Source organism: Schistocerca serialis, chromosome 1, assembly GCF_023864345.2.
Source record: "Schistocerca serialis cubense isolate TAMUIC-IGC-003099 chromosome 1, iqSchSeri2.2, whole genome shotgun sequence".
NCBI lineage: Eukaryota > Metazoa > Arthropoda > Insecta > Orthoptera > Acrididae > Schistocerca > Schistocerca serialis.
Window position 1 is genome coordinate 1,287,003,299 of NC_064638.1, and position 8,610 is coordinate 1,287,011,908.

The following is an 8,610-nucleotide window of genomic DNA, read 5'->3' on the forward strand; positions in this document are numbered from 1 at the left end:
TCAGTTCTCTGCAGCCAAGACTCGTGTTATGCACTTCTGCAGGCGTCGGGCGGTCCACCCTCATCCTAAACTTTACCTCGACGGCCAACTGCTTGAAGTGGTGGACACTTGCCGCTTCTTAGGACTCGTCTTTGATGCCTGGCTCACATGGGTTCCTCATATTACTCAGCTGAAGCAAAAGTGCTGGCGGCACCTCAACGCCCTCCGCTGCCTTAGCCACACCTTGGGGTGCACATCGCTGCATGCTGTTGCGATTATACAGGGCCCTTGTGCAGTCCAGGCTTGATTATGGGAGCCTGGCCTATGGGTCTGCATCACCCTCAGTGTTGACATTGTTAGACCCCATACACCACTGTGGGGTTCGGCTTGCAACTGGCGCTTTTCGTATGAGCCCCGTGGATAGTCTACTGGTGGAGGCCGGGGTTCCCCCGCTGCGGATTCGCCGCCATCGACTACTCGCCGACTATGCTGTCCACGTGCATTGCTCGCCGGGCCATCCCAATCGTCGCCTGCTTTTTCCTGCCATGGTCCTCCATCTGCCCGAAAGGAGACCTCGGTCTGGGCTTTCCATAGCTGTCCGCGTCCAGTCCCTGCTGTCGGAACTAGTCATTCCCTCTTCTGCCTCCCTTCCGGGTCCGTGCACCTATGACTCCCTGGTGTTTGCCCCAGCCGTCCGTCCGTCCGTCCGTCCGTCCGTCCGTCCGTCTGGACTTGGCACAGGGACCCAAGCACTCGGTTCCGCCTGTGGCCCTTCGTCGCCGTTTTATTGCGCTCCTCGCCTCATTTTCGGGCTGTGAGCCTGTCTACACTGATGGTTCCCTGGTTGATGGTCGCACTGCCTACGCTTTTGCTCACGCTGCCCATGTTGAGCAGTGCTCCTTGCCGGCTGGCTGCAGTATTTTTACTGCAGAGCTGGTGGCCATATTGCGCGCTCTTGAGCATATGCGTTCCTGCTCAGGTACGTCCATCGTCATCTGCAGTGACTCCTTGAGCAGCCTCCAGGCCATCGACCGCTGCTATCCCTCTTCTCCTGTGGTATCCTCTATTCGAGAGTCTGTTTCCACCAATACCCGCTCTGGTCGTTCGGTGGTCTTTGTTTGGACGCCAGGTCACGTTGGCATCCCGGGGAACGAACGTGTCGACAGGCTGGCCAAAGGGTCGATCGACGCCCCAGCTTTGGAGATCGGCCTCCCAGCTCGAGATCAGCAGTTGGTGTTGCGCCGTAAGGTGCTTGGGATTTGGGCTGCTGAGTGGCGTGGCCTGACATCCCCGAATAAACTGCGGGCTGTTAAGGAGACGACCGATGTGTGGCGCTCCTCCCTGCGGGCTTCTCGCAGGGACTCTGTCATCCTGTGTCGGCTGCGCATCGGCCATACCTACCTGACGCACGGACATCTTTTGCGTCAGGAGGTTCCCCCCCCCCCCCCTGTGTCGGTGTGGGTCCCGGCTGACGGTCGCCCACATTCCATTGGAGTGTCCCCGACTGCGCACCCTCCGGCAGTCTTTTAATCTCCCGGGCACTTTGCCTTTGGTTTTATGTGACGATGCCTCCATGGCTGATGACGTTTTAAATTTTATCCGAGGTAGGCCTTTTTATGGTTCCATATAGGGAGGTCCTGCACCTTTCCCTTTCTCTGTCTTTTGTCATTGCTTCTCTCAATCTTTGTTGCTGTTTTGGTGTGTCGTCGGATGGTTGACTCTTCCCTTTTTTGTTCTCGTGGTCAGTCAACCAGTCTCCGGCCATCTTCTTTTCTCCTGTTTCTTTCTGTCTGGTGTTCATCTGTACGCTTCTTGTCTGTAGTGTTTGTTGCTGAATTTGTGTTCTTTTAGCGTCTGGGGGGAGGGCGTCTCCTCCCCCCCTTTGGTTTTTACCTGCTCCGCCGATTTTCGGCTCGCCTGTTTTTGGAATGGGGGACTGATGACCTTCGCTGTTTAGTCCCCCTTAAACATCCGAACAACCACCATCTACTCGAGTGAGTCCTGGCGAGCCCTCGTATTGTATGTAGGGTTGTTCGCCAGTTTTGTGTCGCCATCTTTAGTGGGCATTTTTGTATGAGTATCCCTAGTGTTTTGTGGGTCTCGGTTACTCGATACCACTCCCTGTTGACGGTCAGACTTCCGTTGCCAATGGGGAGGAGCACGGTTTTTCTGGGATTGACCCTTGCTCCCGATGCGTTTTGAAATGTTTTGATTATCGGTTCTATTTCGTCTGTCTCCTGCTCGTTGTTGACAAAGATTCCCACATCGTCGGCGTAGGCCATGAATGTGACCTTCTGCTGCCCGATTTGGTAACCGTGCAGGCTTGCAGCCAGTTTACATAGCAGTGGGTCAAGCGCTGCCGCGAAGAGGGCCATGGACAACAGGCAGCCTTGCCTCACTGACTTGCCTAGTTGTAACCTTCTTGTTGTCCATCCATTTACAGTTATTATCGATGTGGCGTTCTTTAGAAAGTTTCTTATAATGTCGGTGAATTTTTGTCCGAATCAGAGTTTGGTTAACGTTTGCAGGAGATATCGGTGGCTGATCCTGTCGAAAGCCTTGTGGAAGTCAACAGAAATTATTGCTGCGGTCGTTCTGCTGGTGGCGGCGTGCGCAATCACGTTTCTGTATGCGCATGCGGCGTCGAATATGCTGCTGCCGAGCACTGCACACGTTTGCCACGGGCTGATCGCCTTCATTAACGCATTCTTGATGTTATTTGCGAGGCATTTCGCGGCCATCTTGTAATCTGCATTCAGCAAAGTTATGGGCCTGAACTCTTCAATGTGTTTCGCTGCCTGTGTTTTTGGGAGAAGGATTACCGTCCCTTCCAGAAAGGAGGCCGGTACTGCTGTCCCATTTAGGATTTCGTTCACCATTTCTGTCAGATGTCTTCCTACTTGGTCCCAGAGCTGGCTGTAGAATTCCTTGGGATGCCGTCGGCTCCTGGTGCTCTGCCGTTTGCGCTGTCTTTGAGGATGGCTCTCACTTCATCCTCCGTCACATTTTCGGTCAGTAGCGCCCGATGTCGATTGGCCAAGAGCCGACGTGTCTCCAGCAGGATGTCTGCCGTTTCGGCATCGTCCGTCTCTTCGCTTCTGAAGAGCTTTTCGAAGTGGTTTTCCACGCGGTCCACAATTTCCCGCTTTGTGGACAGCTTGTTTCCGTCCTTATCGAGGAGTTCGGATATAACCTTGCTGTTTGCCCTTTGCCTTTCCCTGACTAAGTGGTGCAGTGTGGCAGGCTCATCCTCGATGACGCCGTGCGTTTGACTGCGAGCGATGACGCCTTCCATTCGCTGCCGTTTCATGTTGAGCAGACGTGCTTTTAATCTTCTCACGCGCGTCAGGTACTGTAGGTCGTCAGCAGGGGCGTTAAGTGCGTCCTTAAGACAGAGTGCGTAGAAGTCTGCTGTGCTTTTCTTCCAGTATGCTTTTTCCGCGCTGTATCTGATCAGTGCTCTTCTGATCGCTGGCTTGGCAAGTTCTGTCCACCACTCTATAGTGGAGTTGTATGCGTGACGTTACCACCTCCTGCAGGAGAACTACGTCTGCGGTTCTATGCTGCAAGAATTCTGATAGGGCGTCTAATTTAACTGAAGAGCTCATTCTATTGACATTGCATGAGATGATCGTGTGCGTTGTTTTACTGTGCATTTAGAACGAGGGTCGTCGGGCGCTTTGCTGGGGCGGGTCGGGTGTGTGCTGTGGCCGGTCAGGCCGTAGGACGACGTTCTCGGGTTTGCTGGTGTGCGTTACGGTTTTTGCGGGTGGTGCGTCTGATGATTCTGCATCAGATGTCTCCATCCGTTCTGCGTTATCGTGGCTCCTCCTGGCGCCTTTCCTTTTCGGTTTTGTCGGCTTTGCCGCTCTGTGTTAGTGTCCTTCCTCTCGTCGTCCGACTCTTTGAGTATGCGCGCAATTTTGTTAACAGATTTCTTGATGTTGGCCTCGCGTTTCTCCCTAAACGTTTGTGGCGTGTTGCTGCTGGGTCCGGCCGTCTGGCTGGCCACAGCTGCTTCCTGGACGGGGGCGTCCACCTCCGCTACCTTCTGTCGTCGGATGGCAGGGGAGGGGGCGGGGGCTGCGGCCACCTCGGACTCCATTGTGCCTTCGCCCTCTGAGTCGGAGCTCAGCTGGCGATTCTCTCCCGCGCTACCTGCGCTGGCCGCGGCCGCGGCCGGGGCCTGGACGGCGGCAGGGGGTGGGGGAGCCGCTGGGCTCTCCGTGGCGGCGGCTAACGGGGCTGCCGCTTCCGCTGTCGCTTCTGTGGCTGCTACGGCTACGAACGGCTCTTCGTTTAAACGTGGCGCTTCTCCAGCTACAGCTCCGGCGTAGCTGCCGGTAATGTTCTGTTGCTCGGCATTCGTATTCGGTTGCCGTGGCAGTTGCGCCGGTCGTTTTTTTGTTGGATAGTTTGCGCGCATATGATCTGTGGAGTTGCATATGGAGCACGTCTGGGGCTGGCCGTTGTACTGCACCACTCCCCTGTGCCCTCCAATCATCACGAAAGATGGCACGTGTTTCTTTAATACCATCGTCACAGCCCTGAAGCCCGATGTTACTTAACTTCGGTGATCGGACGAGAACCGGTGTATTCAACATGGTATGGCCGTTGGCGTCCTTATACTGTAGCCGCACCACAGAAGAAGCATTCGCCTCTTCTCCAAACACACGCAATCGCCGCTTTCCGTGGCACATTTGACGCAAGGCAAGTAGGCGAGACACACGACATAGCTGCTCGTTGCACCGCCTATCATTCGTTTGGTGCGTGCGGCCTCCGACACTCGCAGGCGACGCATCTTTAAAGGCCGGTTCCCACTAGGGCTGCCGCGCGTCAAAACCGCGCGTCAGCGGCGTGGTTGCCATGGAAACGGCGTCAGCGGCACGGCGCGGCGGGCTCTGCGTCGCGGTTTGCCCATGTCGAACCGCTTCCGCAGCCGCGTGACGCGCCCCAGGTGCGCGCCGCCAATCACAGAACGCGCTTAGCGTGACGTCAGGTACGCAACCCCGGGCTACAAGAACTTTCGCCGAACCGCTGGCGCGGACGCGGCGGCAGCTATGAAATACTTATCCGATTCCAAGGAAACTATTCGGTAGAAAAATTTGATTCTTGGGCATGTTACAGCCTGATATCTTCTCTCGATAAAGGGCCGAATTTCTTTTCGATATTCGTCGTGGTTACTTGCTGTATCGCATTTACGTAAACCTTTACACGAAATTTTAATGAGTGTGCAGAGGTAAAAACACATTGCGTGGACTTTGTGTACAGTTCATTTTAGGTAATACATTATTGCGTATGAAATTTGGTCAACACATCGAAATTGCTTTTAAAGCTGAGAGCAGAACGATAGCCATCACCGTTCTCGAGATATTGTCTGATATGTCGACGGACGGGCTGTGCGGTGACAGCGCGCGGGTCGCTCGCGACGCGACCGATACTTCGTCCTGCTCGTTGTAAACCATGTGGTTGTATCAACTGCAAATTTCGTAAACGGTTCAAGAAATCTAAAAGCGTTTTTTTGCAAACGATAACTTGTAAAAAGTCATGTATTTCGTCGCATGATAAATATCCAAAATCTGTTTATCTACCGAGATATGAAAGAAACTACAGTTTTTCAGAAGGGATAGATGATTTTTTTTTAAACAGCATTTAATAGCGTGTGGAATGAGAAGTTAAACAGAAACTAATTTGCTGGTATGTCATAAGATGTAATTTGCTAAGTATCTACAGCTATTGATTATTTCCTTTGGTAAGTAACAAACGTTTTGGTTTTTTTTTTTTTTTTTTTTTTATCTTTATCGAGTGTACTTTATTGGTTCAAGACGCGTTTCGCCCTTTACTTTAAGGCATTTTCGGTGGAATCTGGAATGATTCAGTTTTGTTTTAAATGCATAACTGATTACTTACAGTGAATCGAGTGTTTTTGGCGGACATATACGTTTCCCCTCATCTGGTCACATGCTGGAGGTTGAACTGAAACTTAGATTATGGAACATAAGCACATTTTCATGTTCGCTCTTTTTTCTTCTGTCACTAGCTGTAGACATTTTACCGAAAACACTGATTTGAAGTCGTAACTACAGTGTGTTCACCTCATGCCCCTTCCTGTTTGGTTTGTTTATGTACATATTGCCAACCTAAAGAATTATATGCTGAAATTGTTTGTTTATTTCTGTTCTCCTTATATCTGTATATATGTGGGGCTAGCCAGCGATAGTTATAGAAAGTTGAAAGTGAATGCAGTAGTTGTCAGACAGTGGTTGAAAGGTTTGGTGTTCAGCTGATTTCAGTTTTGGTTTAAATGTTTTGTGGAGGAGTGCATGGAAGACTAAATTCACTGCTTACATTAACAGATAAAATAGTAGAATAGCATTTGAACAAATGATAATTATCATATTACTATCACGCAACCCCTTTGTCCTCACTCTTTGACGCCTCATAATATTTCCTGTCAACTTACCCCTCTTGTAGTCCTTTGACTTGCCGCAATTTCCTCTTCCTACTCTATTTAATTCCGTACCTCTTCTTTAGTTACACGATCCTCGTATCTAATCTTCAGCATTCTTATTGATCACCACGTTTTGAAAGCGTCCATTGTCTTCTCGACAGAACTGTTCATCGCCCACGTTTCACTTACAAGGCTGCACGCCACACAAATACCTTCGTAAAATAGTACCCAATCATTACAATTTATATTCCATGTGAACAAATTTTCTTTTTCAGAACGCTTTTCTTGCTATTCACAGTCTTCATTTTATATCCTCTCTACTACTGCCTTCTCAATTACTGCTTCCCTTTCAAGTCATTGAAGTCTTAGAAATGCGGTTTGGTTTCTGTACAAGTTGTAGATAATCTTGTGTCCCTGTGTTTTATCGATGAAATCTCCAGAGCTTCAAAGAATGTTTTAATTAAGATTGTCAAAACTTTTCTCTAAACATGCAAATGCTATAAACACAGTTTCGCTGTTCTTCAGTGTGTCTACTTAGTTAAGTGGTAGGATCAGTATTGCCTTGCATGTTCAGACATCTCACAGGAATCTAACATTGTACTTATGATAGGTTGTACAACCCCTCCCCCTCTCCTCTCTACATATTCCTTCCACTATCTAGCCTTCTCTTATTTGCTTAGTTCTGGCTTGCCAAATGAGTTCTTGACAGTTGCTTCTCCTTTGAGCAAAGTTTTCTTTGTTCTTTCTCATTTTCATTCCCTTATGTTTTCCAAGTGCAAAATGACGTTGCAATTTTGGACTTTCTGTCAGCGTCATGTTTAGATATTTCTATTTCCAATGGCCTACTTTATTTGCTGCATTTTTATATTTTTCCCTCTTGTCAGATTTAATATTTCACGTTTTATCTAACGATTTCTACTGTACCTTCTTCTCGTTCTCGTACTCTGCTGCATTCACCACTTCTTCTCTAAAAGATATCCATTCGTATTCTACCGGATTCCTTCCTCTGTTTCAGTCAGTCGTTGCATTACGCTAACTTTAAGATTATCGAAAAACTGTGGGTCTTGACTTATTGAAGTTTCATTTCCTTCATTTGCTACCGTTTACTGTCTCTTTAGTTGTAAACTGCAGCTCGTAACTAATAAAGTATTGTAGGTTTGCGTCTGCACCGGGAAATGTCTTATAATTTAAAAACTGGTTTCGAAAACTTTGTTCCAAATATGTATTATTCTTTCATGATTCTTAAGCAATGTGCTAGATAGTGAACAATGATGAACGGTAGTCATGAAATCTGTTTATGGTGAAATGAGAAAACATGCATAATGAAATATGTGAAGGAGTACATTGTACAGAAAATGAAAAATTGGTATGTCTTCACCCAACTTCGTCTTTCCTCCATGTAGGTGTAAGATATACTTTTTCAAACGCACCGGGAGTTTCAGGGGTCCCGACCCGTACCTCAGTAGCTGTCCGTCATTGGCTACCGCTAGCGTCTGCCGCTTCCAGATGGGAACGCCAATTCAGCGGAAAGCGCTTGCCGCTGCCGTTGCCGCACGACGCGCTGCCGCGCTCTAGTGGGAGCCGGCCTTAGGGCGTGCGCACGGCCGGGCGTCGGGGGGTTGCCCGGGCTGTGGCAGTGTCCTGCTGGATCGACGGAAGCTTTCTCACCTGCCTGACATACGCCGCGCTTCCAGATATTTGCGTAATTTGCGCGGTACATTCTCACCTGTCCAACCCTTCCGTCCCGACTGCCGCTCGCTGCCGCTCGGGTCGCGGTCCATATGACAGCACAAGCACGAGAAACATCTGCGAGACGCCGTGGGCGGCCGTCCGCAGCTAGTAGAGCAGCTCTGTGCCGGGGAAAGGTGCGAAAACTAGGACAGAAGACACAGGCGCTTCGCCAAATCATCCATCTCTTCTAGCGGCGAAAGATAAATTTCTGTTTACAAATTTGCAGTTGTACACCGCTACAAAACAATAAGCTCTGACGTATTTCACAACGTTTCTGTCCTTTCATACTGTTTTGTTACTTAAAGTGACACTCTGGAAACCTTCCTTGGCACTCCTTTCTTCAAACTGAGTTCCTCAATATCGTATCTTATGTTTATTACAACAGTTTTAAATCATTGTGGAAACATCTTTGTGACATCGGAAAGGTAGCATGAAAAGAGGGCTGGCAG